This window comes from Lissotriton vulgaris, chromosome 6, assembly GCF_964263255.1.
Source record: "Lissotriton vulgaris chromosome 6, aLisVul1.2, whole genome shotgun sequence".
In the NCBI taxonomy this organism is placed as follows: domain Eukaryota; kingdom Metazoa; phylum Chordata; class Amphibia; order Caudata; family Salamandridae; genus Lissotriton; species Lissotriton vulgaris.
In genome coordinates this window covers 1477002859-1477023059 of record NC_141694.1, presented here as the reverse complement: position 1 = coordinate 1477023059, position 20201 = coordinate 1477002859, and positions in this window count along the sequence as shown.

Sequence of the window (20201 nt, the reverse complement as noted above, 5' to 3'; positions counted from 1 at the left end):
AGCAAGAACCTCACCTTCAGGAATGGCATGACATGGGAGCAGCGCCAATTCTCAAATTGTAACACCAAAAATGTGGTATACTTGATCAACTGTCCATGTGGACTGGAATACGTGGGCATGACCACCCGACCAGTCAAAACTAGGATTGGCGAACATAAATCAAACATACGCTGTAAAAAGTCAACAACCAAAATGGCATCACATTTCCTGGCATTACAGCACTGCATAAATGACCTCCGCTGGACGGTCATCGAGCGACTACCTTCGGAATCAGGCCTGTTTCAGAAGGAACAACGTTGGGTGTTCCGCCTGGGCACCCACATCACAGGCCTAAATGATGACATACCGTGGAGCCAAATCACTTGACCACTACGGCTGACATCTGCCTACATGAGCCAGCGCTACAAATCACATCTTTGTATAGACACTACCCCGCCCGGCTGGTACGCATGCGCATAGACACCAACCCATACGCATGCAACTATGACAACACAGTCGTGTAAACAACGGCGCTCCCTTTCTCAGCCCGTGATTGACCAAGAAGCGGAAAAACCTTATATGGTCATTCCGGTAATGAACTAACAACATTGGGTCACATGCCAAAGTTAATTAGACCACATGTACTAAGGCGTATACAGACAGTCTTCATGCATGGTCCCTGTTACTTCCGGCAATTAACCAATGGCAGTACACCAAGCCTCTCCTTAAATACCACTAAACACGCCCGCTATCCATTCACAGCGGAGCAGCACGGGGAGGTAGAAGGAGGCCAATACAGGCGGATTTCGTGAGTATTCTCCCCACACAGAATCAGGCTTTTCCAGGTAGACGGATGTGGTAAGAAGTGAATATAAACAACAGCACTGAGTCCATCTCTCTATCTTTGTAGATTGTGGATCCACCTACCCACCTTGTTGCTCAGGATTTGCTCATGATGCAGTAGACATCAAAGACTAAGAGTATGTCTGAAAAACATTAAGTACAAGAAAACCTAAGTGTGTCCTATATGTTGTGTGTCTTGTATGTCTTTTCCTTTACAGATTGTTCTCTGTTTGGGGCTCCAGGTGACTGCACCTGTCTGAGCCGATACCCTATGGTAACCAAACTTAATGGTTTTTTCCTTTTTTGCAGGACATGTAAATACATGATCCCGAGAACCGCTGTAGGCACATTGTAGCCAACTTCAAATAGAGTGATTTCACTTTTTACTAAATATAACCTCTTTTTATTTAGAAATACGTGAGTAGGGTTGGGAGTTGTGCCCCGTCCTGAAGAAGGTACACACGTACCGAAACATGTCGACGCACACCAGAGGTTTTGTCCATAATTAAGACAAATCAACCTCGTCTTTTTCTGCACACCTTTTTAATAGCACCAGCTAGGGGTACGAAATAAAGTTTTTTCTTTTTCCCACTAGCCAGGTACTTTTTAAACTTTCTCACCACGTTTCCCACTCACATTTAATCCTCCTATCACTCACAGTCAACACACACCACACATAGTCAACACCTGTCAACGCTCCCACGTAGTCGTAGGTCGCAGCGTGCCGCATCCCTATAGCGGGGTGCGAAGACCCCGATGATGAAGCATGACACCAAGGGGCCTGTTGGTGTGTGAGGGGTATTTTACACAACACTGAGTGCTTCCCCTCCTTTTCTCCCCACACTAGCAGTAGGATTCTTCTTGTTTATGTATCAGTGCCCGTGGAGTAGGAATCCTACTTGGCACTCTACCTCCCTTCTTTGTTAAAAATAGTATACTTTTTTTTCATCACCACACCGAAAATTTGTTAGATTAGATTATTTCTTCCTTTTTTATGGAGAGGGCTAAAATTGGTATTATGCCTCAATCAGTCTCAGACCATAACCCTGTCATCTTAGAATTATTATTACCCTCCCAGGGCTCCAATCCAAATCGCCAATGGTCGTTTCAAAGGAGTCTACTACTAAATGAACAGTATCTGGTACATATGTCTAAAATTATCAGGATTTATTTCAACATAATAATGCCACAGCCTTAACCCAGATTGTCCGGGATACATTTAAACAGTTGTTAGGGGGGAAACTATTAGTTTTTCCAATTTTCAGCAGAGGAAAACACAGGAGGAATTTAAGAATAAATCCGATCAAGTTAGGAAGGCAGAGTTAAAATTAGCTACTACTATCAGTAGGGGTCAGGGAATCGAGGAAGCTCAGTGCTGCTTAACTATTGAACGGTCTGCCCTATATGCTTACTTAGACGATCAGGTTGCTGTCAAGTATAAACAACACACGGCACAATGCTATGAACTAAATGATCAGACAGGTAAAATTTTAGCGCAGCGGCTAAGACAAAAAGCAGTCATGAACGATATAACAAAAATTGTTGATTTAGCTGGTGTAACCCAAGGAACCCAAGTAGGGATATTAAAGGCGTTTAGTGATTTCTATACATTATTATACAATAAAGCGGATCATGGTGGCAATCAGGATAGGGCTCTATTGGACTATCTGAGGAATATTGATAATTCTCCAATAACTGATGCAGATATTACATCTCTAAGCGCCCCAATTTCCTGGGACGAAATTGAAGCAGCCATTCTGGGCTTAGCTCCAGGCAAAGCAATGGGGCCAGACATGATTCCCCTTGAATTTTATTGGGCTTTCCGTAACACGCTCAAACTTGAATTAATTAAGGTCTTTCAACAAGATTTCCAAGGAAACCCACCTACCTCCTGGTCTTTGGCAACCATAGTAATATTCAAGAAGAAAGGGAAGGATGGCAAGGAAATGGGATCATATAGGCCGATCTCTTTAATTACATCATATAGTAAAATATTCTCGAAAATATTAGCAGATAGATTGGATGATATAATGCCAACGATAGTATCTAAGATCCAGCATGGCTTCATAAAAAAGAGGACACTACTGACCACGTCAGACGGATTATTACCCTGTTGGACTGGGCGCAGGCCACAGGATCCCCGGTCGGCGTTGTCCTATTGGATGCTGAAAAAGCCTTTGATAGGGTTGACTGGGGGTTTCTGTGGTCCGTGTTGGCATGGAAACGGTTTCCTAAAGAATATATTCATGCAACTCAGGCATTATATAATAACCCAAACACCATAATATGAATAGCCACTGACTTGTCTGATCCTTTTCCGATTACAAGGGGGACAAGGCAAGGGTGTCCTTGTTCCCCCTTGTTGTTCGTGCTTTATATTGAGCCGTATTTAATTAGATTAATAAAAGAAACTAGGTTTCCCCCGGTCACGTTACACCAGGTTGCCTATAAAGTCTTCGCTTATGCGGATGACGTTGCAATTGTCACGACAGACGTAGCATCTGCCGTACCTAAAATTACAGAACTTGCCCAAGAATATGGGGAATTATCTGGATACAAATTAAATATTATGAAGACCCAGCTTGTGCACTCGGCTGAAGTCAGGCCGGACGGTGTAGAATTCACCTCCACAGCTTCATATCTAGGTGTGACAATTTCTGCTAAAGTGGAAGACATTGTTGGACTTAATACAGATCCGCTACTATTTTCTGTCAATAGGACCTTGGAGAGGCTGAACAACTTACATTTATCATTATACGGCCGCACAAACGCAGTAAAGATGGTCATATTCCCCAAATTTTTGTATTTATTCCGTACTATACAACTTTTGTTTCCCTCGGCTTTTTAAAATAAATTAGATAGAACCATATCTAGATTCATATGGGGCTACCGGAGAGTTAGAAGATCTTTGAAATGGTGTACTATGCCTAGATTAAGAGGAGGATTGGGGATCCCTAACTTTCGATTATGTTATTGGGCAATTTTTTTAAAAGCTATGGGTATCCTAATTTTTTCAGACTTTTATTTGGATGAAGCAATGGCGTCTTCTATATACGAAATGCTTTTAGGAGCAGAAGCCCGACAATGTTTACTTAGGTTGATAGAACCAAGTTATTACAAGAAAACAAAGTTTAAAGTTCTGATTTCTGCGTCGCAAATTTGGAAACAATTTAATAGAAGGTTTCACCTTTGCACAAAGTTGAATTACTATACACCATTCTTGGAAAGGGGCGACCACTCGGTCCCCCCGAACGTATGGTAGGGTGCCCGGATCCCCCGGGAAACCATTTTGGGCGGGGGGCGTGTCTTGGCTGGTATGCCCGAAGCGGCGTAGCCGGGGCGCGCCTTTTCCCGCCCAAGAAGGGGTTGTACTAGACACCTACACCGTTGGTCACGCCCCGTAGGCGTACCAGAGGAGGGTACAAGCCCTCCCTCAGAGGAATAAAAAGAGCAACAATCCAAAGAAGCATCCTGTGCTTGGAAGCTGCACCCTCTCGTTGCACGTGAGCCCTAGACGGAACAAGGAGCAATTTTGAGAACTTGTAATTTTTGTGTTTCTCTTCCAGGAGCCTTCTCTCCCAGCGTCTTCAGACCTCCGGATCCAGGACCTCGTCGAGCAGCTAAGCAGCAAGGGTCGAGTATCTGACAACGATGCCTGGCAAGAAGGTCGGAAAGAAGGCAGGGACGGAGCAGATGCTCCGCATGCTGGTGAAAGACATGGCGAACATGAAAAAGCAAATGGCGGCAATGAATAATACGGGCAGACCGAAGAAGGTCATCGGACCAGCATTGCCGGGAGTAGTCCCCGCAGGGAGAGGTAAAAGGGCCAGGAATAGGGCGGCAGGGGGGAGTCCCCAGTTCCCGAGTCGCCCCCGGTAAGCCCGGTGAGTCCCGTCGAGGCCCCGGTACCAGTACCGATCCCGGATGCAGGCCAACCGATTCCGGTAGTAGTTACGCCCACCAGCGAGGAGGAAATGCCTCCTGAGTTGGCCGCCCAGTTGGCCGCATGGCTTGGAAAGAATACCGAGGGTGCAGCGGCGCCCGGAGACACGGCCAAAGAGGCTAGGTTACTAATGAAGCAGTTGCGGCAATCGCAAGATGCTGCGAAGGCGAATGTCCCTCTTGTCCCCTCACAGATTCCCTCGGAAGAACCAGCGGCTGGCGGTGGAAAATCCGCAGGACCAGCTATGGAGTCTGGTAAGCAGCCATTGCCAATGGCAAATGGGGGGTCTTTGCCCTCAAGAAGGGAGAAAGTAGTGCAGCATATTCCTCTGGCCACGAAAGAGATGATTTGGGCTGATAAATATGTAAATATGTTTTCGCTCCTGACTGACCATCACGAGATTGAGTATGTTAAGGCTCAGAAGGAGTTGTTGCATCCGAGTGTGTGGCGCGCAAAAATGGCGGGCTTCAGGGTGGATGAGACGATCTCTAATTGGGCCAAGGCCTTTGGGATGTTTACTGCCATTATGGGTGAACGTAAGCCAGAGATTATGACTGAATTAGCCTGTTATCAGACACGTATAATGGATTTCTATGAAACATATGAGGGCGATCAATGGAGGGGTTATGATAGTAAGTTTCGTAAGGCCAAGGAGCACGATTCGTCTCTGACGTGGGACTGTCTCGACTCCGTCTCTTGGCAGAAGCAGCTCTTGCCGGGCACGACGAAGTCGTCCTCGCTTGGCGAGTATGGGTCGGCGCCTTCCCGCCATCAATCGGCGGCGCCCTTTCGAACAAACCCCGCAGGTGATCACCAACCCAGGAGTGGTGGGAATGGGGGTAGAAAAGGGGTTTGCTGGAATTTTAACAGAGGCAAGTGCACGAGGCCACATGGGACATGTAAGTTCAGGCATGAGTGTGCAGGTTGCGGACATTCTTCACACCCGGAGAGTTCGTGCAGAGCCAAGAATGGGGATACCGGGGGTAGAGGAGGTACCAAACAGGTCTAATATCGGCCAAGGGGTACCACTACCTACCCCCGTAGATATCATGGCAATGATCCCCTGGCTAAACGAATACCCTGATCATGTCTCCGCTGGGGTGTTACGGGACGGCTTCTCGTATGGTTTCCACATCCCGGCGGGGGATATTCGGGGGGACTCACTGTGCAGAAATCAACTGTCCGTTCAGCAGCACCCGATGGTAGTAGAAAGCAAGATTGCGAAGGAAGTTGCCCGGGGCCGGGTCGCCGGCCCATATAGGCACCCGCCTGTTCCTAATTTCATTTGTTCACCGTTGGGAGTAGTCCCCAAGAAGGACCCAGGTGAGTTTAGGTTAATTCATAACTTGTCGGCTCCTAGGGGTCTTTCGGTAAACGATGCGATTGATCCAGGAGTCTGTTCGGTGCGGTACGCATCCTTTGATGAGGCCGTCGCCATGTTGAATCGCCTGGGGCCCGGAGCGCTGATGGCTAAATCGGATATTGAGTCAGCATTCCGGTTGCTCCCGGTACATCCTCAGGATCAGCGTCTGTTGGGTTTTGTGTTTCAAGGACGCTATTACATGGATAGATGTATGCCAATGGGTTGCTCCATCTCTTGTGCTTATTTTGAGAAATTCAGCTGTTTTCTGCAATGGGCGTTCACCAGAGCTACGGGCTATACGCAGGTTATGCACTACCTAGATGATTTTTTGTTCTTGGGGCCAGCCGGGGACACGGAATGTGCACAGGCTTTACTGGAATTTTGCAATCTCATGAAACGATTCGGCGTGCCATTGGCACCGGGGAAAACTGTGGGACCATCTACTTCACTCGAGTTTCTTGGAATCGAGCTCGATTCAGTGGAGGGATGCTTCCGTTTACCCAGACAAAGTTATGAAATTTAGGGCCTCGCTAGAATTGTGCATTAGCAAAGAGAAGGTAACTCTCCATCAGTTGCAGCAAGCGGTGGGCCAGCTTAACTTTGCCCTCAGAGTGATACCAATGGCCCGCCCCCTTTTCCCGCTCTATTGCACAAGCCATGGTCGGTCTCAAAGAAGGACACCACCGCACAAGACTGTCTGCAGAGGTTCGCCAGGATATGCGCATATGGTTGGCATTTCTGGTGGATATCAACGGTCGAGTGGTATGGAGCAAACCACCAGCATCCTCGGACGAGCTGGGTTTGTGGACCGACTCGGCAGGGAGCGTGGGATTTGGCGCCATCTTTGGTAATCGATGGTCGGCGCAAAAATGGCCGACGTGGTGGCACAACCAGTGGGCTAACAGGTAACATTGGGTTTCTTGAATTGTTCCCCATTTTGATGGCCCTGAAGGCATGGCCGGACAATTTCCGTGATCGCTCTGTGGTATTTTGGTCCGATAACATGACCGTGGTTGAATGCATAAATAACCAGGCAGCACGCTGCAAGTTGATTCTGAGATTGTTAAAGGAAATTGTACTACTGTGCATGAGGCTGAACGTTCAGTTTAGGGCAAGGCATGTGCCGGGTGTACTGAACCAGGCGGCTGATGCACTCTCTCGTTCCCACATGCAGGCCTTCAGGGGTTATCTACCTTCTGCGGATCTAGTGGCGGCACCATTTCCCGAAGCTCTCTGGTCACTCGGTGCCCCGGATTACAGGACCTCGTGGGAGCCAGCTTAGCCCCCAGGACATGGAAGGCGTACGAAGGAGCGTTTCATTCCTATTGTGCATTTTTGGGTCCAGCAGGAGGGGATAAGTGGGGACAGGAGGAGTATGTACTGAAGTTTTTAGTAGCACTCCACAAGGCAGGCCGATCAGCAGCGACGGCCAATAGGCACCGGGCCGCCATTGCATTCATGGCGCAGGCTTACGGCATCAAGGACCCTACATCGTCCTTTTTGGTTAAGAAGGCAGTACGAGGGTGGCAACGCCTCGAGGGTCATAGAGTAGACGAGAGGCGCCCGATTGGGTTAGAAAGATTGTCCCTGTTGATGTCAGTGCTCCCCGCGACATGTTCCTCCCAGTCCGAAACAGTGCTGTTCCGGGCCGCTTTCGCATTAGCATTCCATGGGGCTATGCGGGTGAGCGAGCTGGTGGCAAGAAATAAGAAGGATGTGGGGGGAGGTCTATGTCGGGAACACGTTCAGATCAAGGGTGATTCAATGGTAATCACAATCGCCAGGTCTAAAACCGACCAGGGTGCGATGGGGGACAGTATTGTGGTCCAGCGCATGCGAGGGTCCCCCATGTGCCCGGTGCAGTGCGTTGAGGAATACCTGGCACAAAGGGCGGTAGCATGGGGGGGAAGCTTGCTGAGACACAACGACGCCACCCCACTGACAAGGTTTCAGTTTCAGCGGGTGTTAACTTTGGCAATCGCGGCAGCGGGCTTGGACCCGAGCGATTTTGGGACCCATTCCTTCAGGATAGGGGCTGCTACAGAAGCTACAGCCAGGGGTCAAAGTGTGGAAATGGTGAAACAATTGGGACGATGGTCCTCGAACTGTTATAAAAGGTATGTGCGGTTGCACATGTTGTGAAGCTAATGTCATGCACTCACACTTCTTGTCTTTTGTTTGGTTTATAGTTTCGCGAGCTTGCGAGGCGGGGCGGACTGTGCAGTCGACCCGATACCTGGGAACCAGCGGTCAAAGATCACCGGCTGAGGAAAGAGTGGTATGGGTCGTGGGCCACTCATACGTGAGGTGTGCCGCGGACATATTCAAAGCAGGTGACATGATTCACACAGCTGGGGAATACGGGTACAGGGGGACCTTCCATGGAAGGGGCGGGCTCTGTATTGACCGGTTTCAGTGTTTTGTCGAGGAACTGTTAGGGCGGACAAGGTCACCGCCGTCTATAATCATAGTGCATCTGGGGGGCAATGACTTGGTGGCGCTCGGTCGGCGAGTACTCCTCGAGCGGGTTCTATCCACTGTTAGCTGGTTGGCAAAGAGGATTCCGGGGTGCACGATAGCATGGTCACACATGATTCCAAGGAAGGTGTGGCGGGGGGCCCTCTCTGTGTCAGCTTTGAATCATTCAGTAAAGAAAGTTAATAACAAGCTGGGTAGATTGTTTCGTTCAGGACAGCTGCACTGTATTCCGCATGGATGTATCCGGGGGGATAACATGTATCTCGAAGATGGGGTTCATTTGTCCCGGGTGGGAAATGTCTTACTCATAGGAGACTTCATAGCATGGTTAAGGGGTTTGTATAGTCATGACCTTTAGTAGGAGTGTGGGGGGTCCGGATAGCCGGTCAACTATCCGTCCTGTGGCGGTAAGGTCATGATCGGTGAGCAGTAATTTCAAGATCCCTAGAGGGGGCGCCACCCATTATGGATGGGAGCGCCCGGGGGGAGGCGGCCATTGGCCCCTCACACGGGGAGGCGGCACCCACTAAGTATGGGGTCGCCGAAGGGAAGGCGGTCATAGGCCCCTCCCAGGGGAGGAGGCGGCTTGATGCCCCTCCTAGGAATTTCCCGGGGCCAGGATATCCGCGACGGCGGATGTGGTGAACAGTGTGGGGTGGGAGGGGGGTCCATGCTACCTTCTAGACACCTCACACGAGAGTCCTCGGACGACCACTAAGATGGCGTCGAGTTAAATAAGGGGCCCCCGCTAAGACAAGGGAAATTGGAAGTTGGCACAGAGGTACAGTCCTCTGTGCGACCGCCCCTCACACCGTGAGGGGGGAGTTCTGGTAGTAGGGATCTGACACCGGTTACGACCTTGCCGTTGGCCTGTAATGTTAGGATGTACAATTTTTATTTAGAAAGTATGCATTTGCAGGATGTTTAGACTCGGCTAGGAGAACCTTTGTATTAGAGATTTGTTAAGGTTAGCCAATAAACGTGACTGCAGTGAAATGTATAAATGAAAAATTGTACATGATATGAAACTGTTATTTTAATGTTTTAATTTTGTTTCATATTTTAATAAATACGGCGGGAGGGTAACTCCCTCCCGCCTTCCAAAAGTTCAGAACTTCGTCCGTCTTCCCATCCTTGGGGATTGTGTTGGGAGGGGGTGATAGGCATCCCGGCCATATGAAGAATCTCTCGCTTCCAGAAATCTTTAGGGATCCTGTTATGCAGAGGTAGAATGATCTTAAGATCAGTTCTTTCGGAGATCTGTTCCAGAGTGAGCAGATGGTATCATACTCGTATTTGCAGGGTAAATATAGTCTTACAAGGAAAGATTTTTTCAAGTATCTCCAAATTCGAAGCTTTATAGAATCTAAAAATGTATTAAACGCCAGTTCTATGAGCAGAATAGATGTGTTGGAAAGCTGTCGAAGAAAAAGTAGAATTGGCTCAATTTATCAACTGTTGCTAAATAGAATAGAAGATAATCTCGAGACACATATCGATAAATGGCAAAGGAAGCTGGGAATAGAAACGGTTGACATATCTAGATCTTTAGAAATGGCCAGCATGGTGTTATTTAACGGATCATTCAAAAGCCAGCATTTCATGGCGGTGTTTGATTAATATTATACACCGTCGAAACTAGCGCTATGGAAAGCAAAAGGGGGCAGGCACTAAATGCAGCCGTTGTGGATATGCGGCCGCTGATTCAGTTCATATGTTTGTTCAATGCCCAAAGTTGACCCAATTTATATTAGAAGTGCAAGGGTTTCTAAATAGTATCTTAGAGTCATCACTTATATTATCATCAGAATTAGTGATACTGGGAACTCAAACTGACCAAATTGGTGCTAGATCGGTTGAAGAAGAAGGCTTCATATTCATAGCTATGTCTGTATATAGATACTGTATTACTTCTCGCTGGTTAGATGTGGATCCCCCGGTTTTCTATCATTGGCAGTCAAAATTATTAAGTGTCTACCAGCTTGAAAATGCGGTGTATAGACTTAAGAGGACGTTTGGCCAAAAATGATGGTCACCTATTAATAATTGGATTTAATTTGCTTGCCATGATTTAAAAATTAAAGCGAGCCTGCTCTTTTTGTATTATGCTATTTTTGTATACAATGCTGTATTTGTAATATTCATTTGAAACTGTTTTGTCTCCGTGATGAATCACCTTTGTCTGTGTACTTTGCAACTTTCCACTGCCAAACTAAATCAATAAAATTATTATTATTATTTTTTTTTAAAAAGGACTGTGGATTTTCAGGAAATGAAATCAGCAAGTTATTTGATGTAGCCGTTGCTCCCATCTTGCCCTTCCTTCTTCTCTTGCCCAATAGGCTGGCCAAAAAATTAAGATTTCCTTCAAACACACCCGAGTCTAATCACAGGCTTAGAGCCACTCAGCACTCTTTCAGTTTGGTGAATATTGCAGTCCGGTGTTATGGGCTGTTTGGAAAGGCCGGCATGGAGTGAAAAAGTTGAAAGGCCATGCAGCATCCTAACCCTGCTTGAGCTGCACTCAGCAGTACTGACACAAGTAGCTGTGCAAAGAAGAACAAAGCGTAGGGGTATATTTACAAGGAGATTGCGCCACCACAGCGTCATTATTTTTTGACACTGTGACAGCTCAATCAGTACTCCACACTGCTCCATATTTACAAACCTGTGCATTGGGCCCAATGCGTCAGTTTCTAGAGTATTGTGTCACATTATACCTGCACCAGGTATAATGTATACAGGGTAGGCGTTTCCACGTTTAAAGCCACGTAGACCTGATGCAGTGAAATTTACAACTTTTCACTGTGCCACTCTACAACTTGACTGTGCTAAAATTCCTGCGCTATCTCAAACCAGGAGTCAGGATTGACAGGGCTTTTGACGTGGGACTGCTCTCTGTGTCCTGACGCATTGCTGGACTTGCGTCAGTCGTACGGTAAACCTCAGCAATGTGTCACTTTAGCGCGAAAAGATGTGTCAGAATATCTGACGAATCTGTGAACCTTGCACCATGGAGCACTGTATTGTAAATACTGCGCATACATGGCGTTTGTAGGGCATTTGCGGCAAGCGTAAGAATTCTGACTCATCAATGCCGATGCGTCAGTTCTTGTAAGTATGTCACTCGGCCTCTATGTACAAGGTAGGTAGTGATGAGCTCAAATAGCATAGATTCAGTAATATACATTATTTACATATCCCGCTTAATACATATATATGTGGGTGCACGCAACAGGATTCCTATATGACCCTGACTCAGACATACTGCTTCTGCTGCGGGATGCTGCAGATCTGAGCTGGCATCCATTTGATCTGTTAGTCAAATTCAGACTTCTTTCCCCTCGAAGCAACAACCCAGGGTGCTTATTTACAAGCCCCTTGCGCGGCCTGTGCGTCACATTTTCCCATATTAAACGTGACGCGCCGGCTGCACAAGGGTCTTGTAAATAAGCCCCCAGATGTTCTCAATGCATCTACAAAATGTAGGCGTGTTGGTTATAAAGGCCAAGAAACATGTGGTAACTTGCATCATCTCCAAAAAAAACGTGTTATTCATGGTGACACACGCCTTTTCCGCCAGACGTGATGTACTTCTGAAAGGATGAACGTGAATCATCCTTCTGGCCAACACTCCCTTCCCCGGTCCCCAAGCAATCAGCACACACAGATGTGCCTCGCAGTGCTTGTATTTTATATACGGATTTGAGTTGACTAGTATTGCTACAAGAAATACTGTACAATAGAAAACAAAAGCTGAACAGAGAATCGTGCAGAGGTGGGAGGGTCGTTGGGGTTGGTACAGACATTAATAACACTTAAGGGCCGGTGGAGGGTCCAGGGAGTCTTAGACTGATGCTGGCTCGAGAGTGTCAGATAGGGTGCTCAGGCTAGGTGTGGTACATAATGTTGGGACGCTGACGATAGGGAAGAGTGTAGCTGGAAATGTTGGTTGTGATGTAGGTGCACAGCTGTGTCCTGGATCACTTTTGAAGAAAAGTGCAAGAAATATGAAGAGGTTTATGATTTATGCCAGTAAGGAGGTTTGGGAGTGGCTCGGGCAGGATGAGGAGAGTATATGTTGATAACCCGTTGATCTTGGTGAGGGGAGTAAAGGGGTGATATGGCAGAACGAAGAGTATCCCACCAAAGTAGGAAGTTTGTTCACTCCCATGGTGCTGATTAGGGGCTAGGTCAAATGAAAGGGGATGAAAGCAAGCTGCCATTACTGCAGAAGTCAAAAATGGAGGGTTGTCTCATTTGGCTGACATAAAGGAACCGGAGGACCTGAGTTAAATGCAAGGGGATATAGATGTTGAGGGATGGAGCACCGAGCAGGGAAGAGGAAGACCAATGAGTCTGCTTGTTCAGAGAAAGCCAGTTAGTTTCATGGGCAGCCGAGGACCATTCAGTGGCGGAGTGTTGTGAGGCAATCTTATTTTGTCCTGAAAATGAAGAATTAAGAGGAGGAAGGAGAAATAGATGTTATCCACTATTTGGTGGAATTGGAAAAGTCAAAGAGACACTATGATGAATGATGGGCTATACAAGCCATCTTTAACGTAACGTAACATAACCTAACGTAACAAACAGAATGGAGCTATGATGTTGCCAGCGCAGTTGCGGAAACTGAGAATAGAAAGGGGCCAAGAAATGTGGCTTGAGGGATGCTTCAGGGAGATGCTAGGTGCAGCATAGGAGGAAGACCAAGTGATAGAGAAGAAACACTCGGTGAGATATGGACAAAAGCAGGTGTGTACTGTCACTATAATGTCAAAGGCAAGTCTCATTGCCCTTGGGTGGGGTCATTTTATATGCCAGCAAGCAATAATGCGATGAGCCGGTGTATGCACATTACACATATATTTTTTCTTAATGAATGCTGTTACATTATCATGCTCGGGACCTCTTAATCCGGTGAACCTGGTTGCAGAGCAGAGGAGCAGTGCTAAACGACAGGGATAGACCTTGCCCCCACTCCACGCTTTTATGTCACAAGTTACTTAACAGATTGTGTTGGACGATTTCCAGCGCATTCAGTTGTTCAGGATGGGATGTTTTGAAGGGGTTACTGGACTGTCCTCCACCCCACACAGGTATCGGGGTATGGGTAACAAGCACTCTGCGCAGTTTGTGTGGGGGTAGTTTTAAATCTGTCAGGCTCCTTTTAACGGAGAAGTCCTGCATTGTTTGGTTGCTTATCTAGAGAGTCACCCTGGGATTGGTGAGACCTCACCACAAAGCTGTGCTCTGACTGTTTGGTTGCTGTTGAAGCCACGTTGTGATAGGTTGAAATTTGACAGAGCTGTCCTGTAATTGATTGTTGTTGGGTAGTTCATTTGTTGTGATTTGGAGCTTGTTTTGAGCATAAATAATGGGACGGTTATTTGCAGAGCCTAGAGTCACTGGGGTACCTAGGGAAGGTCAGAAATTACCGACCAAAGGAAGGCCAGCCTATAAAGTGATGCAAGTGATTGGGTACTATACTTATATCTGGATTTCAGACTGGAATAAATACACTGCACATGATGAAGTTTTACAGTTTCCATTAGAGAGTGCTTTTAATACTAGAAAGTTAGGTTTCCTTATACACACTATGTACAACATGAAGCAGACGCCCAAATCTACACAGTTTGAGGCACCTAATAAATGGGATGGCATGGCTACTGAGAAAGAGAGAAAGAAAGCAACAAAGCAGGTGAAAAGTTCATTTAAACATTGGCTGAGAGCAAAATGGATTGACCGGAAAAGGGAGGACATAGTTAAATGTGTAAATGCATTCGCTACTATAGTTAATAAAAACAAGCATTTGCAAAGCAATAGGTCTCACATTTACCAGAGTCTGAGCTATTGGCATTGCAAATGACAATGCCTTTTATTTTTGTTTTCGTTTTTAAAACATAAATAAAAGGCATTGTCATTTACAATGCCAATAGCTTAAACTCGCCTAAATGCTTGTTTAGTACTTGTCTCAGGTCTGAAATAGCGTGTGATCTTCAGTAGGTCACATCTACATTGTCTTGCTCAATGCTTGAGACCACTCCTGGTAGATTGTGTCTAATTCTGGCGTCCACATCTGGAGTATTGCATCCATTTCTGAGGGCCCTTATAAAGTGCTGTGTTCTGCATTTGGAATACTGTTTTCTTTATGGGGTTTTGTGTAATCTTCTTTTTTTTTTTTGTGAAAAACCTTTATTGTAGCATTCAATAAAATACAAGCATGGGCCTACAACCACAGGGGGCGGCCGCTAAACAAAATTAAGACCGCCTACATCTCAGTACGACACAGCTCATCAGCCGACAATCCTGAGGTCCGGCAGCGATTCAGGATAAAACTTGTATTAGAATGCACAACTGACTCCCAAGATGAGACAGAGGTTCCATTTTATATTATTTAAGAAGGATCAGGTGCCATACAATCCAACAGAAGAATACGGGGGACAGGGCAAGAGACAGGATATGTACGTAATAACCGCTATATTGGAACATTGGCGCCAAAGCATATGGATCGGTGCAAACAACATTACAATATACATTCAATGTTGAGCGCCAGTTGTCAGGGCCTGCCCACCCGGGAATCAGGATATCATAAAGCATAAGCTCTAAATATAAGTACACGATAAGAATCCGAATGATTCGTCAGCTATACTGATCCTTTAAGGAAGAGAAAGGGAAGGAAGAAAAAGGCCATAGAAATAAAAAAAGGCAAAATTAAAAACCCCTTTCCAGCCCCCCACCCTGCACCCCTGCAAATGGCTACAGCCTAACCCCACTAGCAGCGTGCCTGTCGCCCCTAATAACTAAAACCCTAAAAGTAGGAAAAAGAATGGAGGAGGGCTTATCCGTTTGGGCTCCCAGCCCCTTTAGCCCCCCTGCCAAAAACAGACACCCCCTATCACTAAAAGACCAGCGTATGACAACACTTATAAAGGAAATTAGGGGGCACCGTGATGCACCGCCCAGCCTCTTAGATCAAACAGTTGCAGGTCGAACATCCATAAAAGCCACTCCAACCCGTCCCGACCTAGTTGATCTTAACCTTGGCCCTTCCGAACCTGCACACGAACCCCACCCAGCGAGACCCAAAGGCACACAAAGATGTAATAAAGGAGAAGGGAGTCATCAAGAATCAATCTATAGCGACTCGTAGGCAGTGAGTCCACGAGAACTTCAGACGCAGGAGAACTCTCCCTCCTGGATGGACTGTCCCAATGCATATTGCCCAGGAGTCGTAAAGTCACCAAGAAAGGAGAAGACGACCACAAAATGAATGGAAAGTCACGAACCAAAGTCTCCGGGAGGGGAACGCCTTTCGATACCTCCAAAGTCGATAGTGGTGGAAGATTCGGCAATACACTGACAACCTCGGGAACAACGTCCTCCAGTGCACCATACGATGGTTTCAATACTTGCTTCCTCATGGGGTTCTCGCACAGAGTCAAAATGGCTGTGGTTTGAATGGCTGCAGATTGCTGTTCCAACAGTAAGGCTGGGTCCGGTTCCACCAGGAGCATCTCAGATAGGCGCGTGTCCAATTTGCTCAATAAGACATCCGCGTGTGAATGAAACGCCCAAATTTCTGCCAGTATTGACCTCAGCAATGGCTCAAGCACCGTTCGATCCATAGTCTCACGCCCGACACCAATCACAATCACCTCCCCGGGTGAATCTGGCATCCTCGGGAGGAACAAACAGGATAACGAACGTGCAAATGCGGAGGGTGACCAGTCTTTAGTCGCAGCCACGGTCAACCTGGTTAAGGCCGCAGGCCAGAGACCCCGACCCACCGAACCCTGGCGGGCCCAGTACCGGGTCCGCTGGACGGGGATTCCCACCCGCAGCCAACAGCAAGCAGAATCACTCCTCCATCGATGCTGAGCAATAGAAACGATCGCCGCCAAATTCGGGCTTAAACAAAGTCCCCACTCCGATTGACCGGTCCCAGCCTGGGTCTCCCGGCCGATGTTGTTGCACTGCAGCCCGGCAGTGAGAGTACTCGAGGCACGGCTTCACCGCTGGAGTAGGCCATAATCTTCAACTCGATGGAACTTCGTCAAACCAGCCGATAAAAGTTTCTGGATTTCACCATCGGAGTGCGGAGCAGTTCATGCACACAGAGGCTAGGCGTAAAATCAGGATAATGTACAGGATATTGTGGCGGGATACGGAGGTCGTCGGAGCTGGGAGCCTAAGCAGCCATCTTGTTTGCTGACGTAGCTCCTCCCATGTAATCTTCAATTGGTCATATCAGGAACACTATGTACAGTTCTACCAACAACATTCAGGGAATCATACCTGGTTTTGGAAGCTACCCTTGGAGTATCATGTACAGTTACAGGAACAATATATTATGTATAGTGCAGGTTCTGGGCATGCAGGTTGAGACGCATGCCCTGCACAATATTGTTCCTTGTTCTGGAGTTCTGATCTAGAGTGGCATGCCCCGTTCATGAGACTTACTGTGTCCAGTTCTAGAGGCCACATATGATGTACTGCTCCTAGTACCGAAGACTACTATCCAACAGGTCTTTTTATGATTCTGAGGCTGTTTGCATATTAGTCCTAATCCAGTCAGCCATTTGTCAAGAAATGTTGTCAACCAATTCCCCAAAAATTCTAAGACACAAAAGGAAATGCATACTTTACAAACACCATCAAAATGCTTTCTGTTTAAAACAACATTTTTTATCAAGTGTAATTTCCTTTCGAAAACATGGTCAGAATGATTATTTCCGTAGGTATGTGGGTTGCAGCTGGTGCTATTTCTTTGCAAACATAATAGTCTGCTTCTGTAATGTATTTTCTCTTTTCAGAAATGTGACTTCTTTTTTGTTTAAAGGATAAGATTTCATTGCACCTAAGGGATGGAGACATGCATTTAGGTGTTAAGGGCCAGTTTTGTAGATAACTTGTTTCTAATTGTACATATTTGCTGGTTAAGGGAACAGAGGCATGGGTGATAAGGTGATGTAAGCTGTAGGTAAGATGCAGATATTCTGATTCTACATATGCTAGAAAAAGAACACCGAGGTGACAGGGGATGATAAATTGAGAAAAGGCTGTGAGTGAGCAAGAAAACACACAGCTGAGGTGAGAAAGAGAAAAGAGGGATATTAGTTAGAGTGAGAGAGGCCCGATGAAAATAAGTCAGACGGAGAAAAACAGGGTTTCCAAAAGGCAAACAGATTATGTGAAAGGGAGATATGTGTGTAAGTGTGAGTGTTTAAGAGAAATGATGTGTAAGGATCATGTGTGCAGTTGTGCATGGGAGGTGTTTGTCTTTAAACGTGATAAAGAGATAGGGAGAACTGTGCTTGTGTTTAAGAGCGGTGTACACCTAAGGGATGTGCACATGTAAGGGAAATGTTTGCTGTTGAAGCAATGTGTGCTTGTGAGTGAAATGTCGTGCATGTGTGTGTTTGTGTGGGTCTGTTGTTTAAGGATGTTATGTGGTAAGGAGATGCGTGTGTACTTGCGATCTGAGTGCAACGGGGATCTGTGCAAGTGAGTTATGTGTTTAAGTGTATTGTGAGCCTCTAAGGGCTACACGTCTTCATGGAGACTATTTAAGAGAACGTTGTGTCAAAAATAGATGTATGTGTGTATGTTTTGTGGAGAGAGAGTGAGTGCGGTTTAGGAGGCGTGTTGGTGTAGCTGATAGGTGTGTGTTTAAAGAGATGTACGAGCGTTAAAGAATGACATAGGATAAAAGTTAAGAGGGGCGCCAGAGGGGAGGGGTGTGTTTGAGAGATAGAGGAAAGTGGCCAGAAGTGGGAGTTGTGAGGAATAACCAAAGTGGAGCACATCAATGAAAACTACTTTTGTGTCAGGTTTGAGATCGGAGATTAGTAATCACATTCAACAGAGTGAATTGTTTTGGCAGACAACTAGCATAGAGGAGATCTTGAAACTGGTGAAAAATCGACGTGATTATTTTGACACAAAGCAGAAAAGGATTAAAGAAAACTAATGACTGCTCAGACAAAGCAGTTTAAAAAGGGTCCTGGAATTAAATGGGTTTAAATATGAATGTTATGCAGTCTGGAATGAATCTAATAAATCAGATGCAGGCTGGACATATGGGAAATGGAATATTGCAGCAAGGTGGTGCAAGAGGGGCTATGAATGATCATATGAACACAGAAGTTGAAATGACGAAAAAGAATACAGAAAGTCACCTCTGTGGGAAGATCAGGCATTGGAAGAGGGAATGCAGATAGGATCCTAGTAGGGTTCATTGAAATGGGAATGTTGCCCCATAAATGCAGAGAAATATGTTGAATATGCAAACATTTTAGCAGAATTATTGGGGTAAAAAAAATGTCATATGGCATTGCCTACAGTTCTAGTGATGCAGCGGAATATGAGAAATACAATTCTCTATTAGGCAGGGTACCAGCAGAATCCATTGATTGTGAGTGGTGAGTTAGCAAGAAGTAGTTCTGTGGGAAGATCAGGTATTGGAAGAGGGAATGCTGACAGGCTCCTAATAGGGTACAGGGAAATGGGGTTGTAGCTCCACAAATGCAGAGAAATATGACGAATATTCAGAATATTGAGTAGAATGTATAGGCTCTAAATTATTTTGAATGGCACTGTCTACTGCTCCACTGATGCAGCAAAATATGAGAAATAAAAGGCCCTATAATGCAGGGTATCAGCAGAATCCATTTATTCTGAGTGATGAGTTGGCAGGGAGTAGTTCACAATGATGGTGCTTGAGTCGGAAGGATGATTCCGTACTTGGAGCAGTCCTAGTGAACTGCATATTGACAGAGAAGTCAATGAGCATCCTGTTTCATTTCTGATTGATACAAGGGCTACCAGATTCACAGTGCATTCTGTATAAGTCCCAAACCGACCCATCTTGAGAAGAGAAGTCCAAGTTGTGGGGATCAGCAATAAACAAGTTGTTAATCAAGTCTCAGCAGATGTTACAGCTAAAACTGGTCTGATGCAGAGCAAAATATATTTTGTATGAGTCAAGTCCTCTGAACTTGTTAGGAAGGTACTTACTCTGTAAAATGAATTGTGTGATTTATTGTACACCTGATGATGTTGCAATTGAAACACAAGATGAGGATTCCATTTTCAAAATAAATTCCGAAAATTCAAGAGTTTAGTTGTTTCCAGTTTTGATGAAAGATGATTTGCCTCTAGATTTAAGCCATACTCTCAAACATGAGGTATGGGTCAGCCTTAAGGTCATCTTACCCCAAACATTTTGCCTTTGCCCTACAGTTTTTGCTGAAATACATTTGTGTTGCCTCTGGGGCGCTATGCATTTTACCACTGCTAACTAGTGCTAAAGATCGGTTGTGCTCTCCCATTTAAAGATTATAAAACTGGATGACACCTAATGGGCATATTTAATGTGCTGATAAGTCCCTTGTAGAGTGGTACACAAAATACCCAGGGCCTGTAAATTAAATGCAACTAGTGGGCCTGCAACACTTATTGTGCAACCCAATTAAGTAGTCCATCAAAACATGTTGCAAGCCAGCGATTGCAGCCTGAATGCAGTTTAAATTTGCCAATTTCACTTGCCAATATAACACCCTTGCTATGCCTCAAACATTCTTTTTATTGCAAATA